The following is a 1,491-nucleotide window of genomic DNA, read 5'->3' on the forward strand; positions in this document are numbered from 1 at the left end:
ATGCTCACGTGTGAGATAGTCATTGCTCTACTCGATTAAGAGCAGAAACAAGGTCAAAAGAAAGAATGGGGGAAAGCAACTTAGTTGGAGTAGAGCGTGGACGAGTGTGGCGAGGTCGAGGTAAAGGGTTGGCAACAGGAACAACGACATGGGTGGGTGGGTGGGTAGCAACAACAAGTTCGGGATCTCTCTCCTCATCAACAACCTTCTCTTTCCCCTTTCGTGTGATGGCTCGCACGGGTGATGAATCTAACTCAATCATATTAATCAAAGGGTTCTCAGTGGTGGTAGGTGGTGCACTAGACGAAGCAACTGTTGGAGAACTAGGAAACCCCCCTCTAAAGAAGTGGCCCGGGGGTTTCTCGGCACTAAGATGATTAATGGGGCCAGGGGGTGGCAAAGTGGTGCTCCTATTCATCAAATGGCGCATCTTAATGTAACACATATCCTCTGTGTGCCCCCTACCCAAACATTTCTCATAAGTGCAAATAACAGTGGGGCAATCTTTGGAAAGATGGCCGGATACATGACAAGCTCGACACACCATGTTGGTGGGATTAGGCTCAGGGCGACATGCAGACAACAAATTTTGTTGGCGCTTTAGAAAATTCACATCAAGAGTCACAGCCTTCACATTTTCATTAAGTTGGTTCATGTAATTTGTCATCATGTTTTTCAAATCCCCAATACTAGACGCGGTGCTTTCATACCCATCCCCCTCCTTGTGATGTGCTGGTGGTGGAGTGGTGGAAGTAGAATCAGGGTAAGTCACATACGGTGATGGAGCATGAGGGACAGGAACATGATTTTGTGAAGAGGTTAGGGGAGCCACGACACTAGAAGAAGGTGGGGGTGCTAAAGGCAAAAGAGGTGGTGAGGTCACTTGAAGGTGAGGTGGTACAATGGGTGGGAATTGGAATGGTTGAGTTGGTTGAAGTTGAGGCACATACGATGAGGTTGGCCAAGGTTGTTGCAGGGAGGGCAAAACGGGAGTATGTGGTGCTAGCCATGGAAAATACGAGGGAGATGGAGTCGTGGCCTGTTGTGGCTTGTAAGCACATCGATAAGAGCTCTCCACATTAATGGCAAAAGTGATGGCCGTATTCAAGTCATTTGGGGCTTGAGCTCTAACCAAAATTTGGATGCTAGGGTGTATACCTCGTAGAAACGAGTCCATGATGGTGAGCGGGTCGATGTTAAAAACAGGAGTGTAAAGATCAACAAAGTTTCTAAACCTTGTGGCGGCTTGTTCCACAGTCTCATGTGGGTGATTTTGCTTGAATGAGCGTAATTGCTCAAAAAATGCGAAGAAGTTTGGAGGTTTGCAAAATTTAGCCAAGAATTTTTGCTCAAAATCGACAAAGTTTGGGATGGAGTTTGGTTGTTGCTTGGCAAACCAATTTGAGGCCTCACCCCTTGAGTGTAGTGCTAAAGTACTTCATCACATGCCCTTCCTCGACGATGTGTGAGGTCAAACAAGCAATTTTGAAA

At 46.7% G+C, this 1,491-nt stretch overlaps 1 pseudogene; it reads right to left on the reverse strand.

Annotated features, from left to right (window-relative positions):
• Window positions 1–417: 417 nt before the first annotated feature.
• On the reverse strand, window positions 418–1,177 carry LOC147604542 (uncharacterized; annotated as a pseudogene).
• Between the last annotated feature and the right edge of the window lie 314 nt (window positions 1,178–1,491).

The sequence above is a fragment of the Cibotium barometz genome, chromosome 61 (genome assembly GCF_041138505.1).
Source record: "Cibotium barometz isolate CiBa-2024 chromosome 61, ASM4113850v1, whole genome shotgun sequence".
NCBI lineage: Eukaryota > Viridiplantae > Streptophyta > Polypodiopsida > Cyatheales > Cibotiaceae > Cibotium > Cibotium barometz.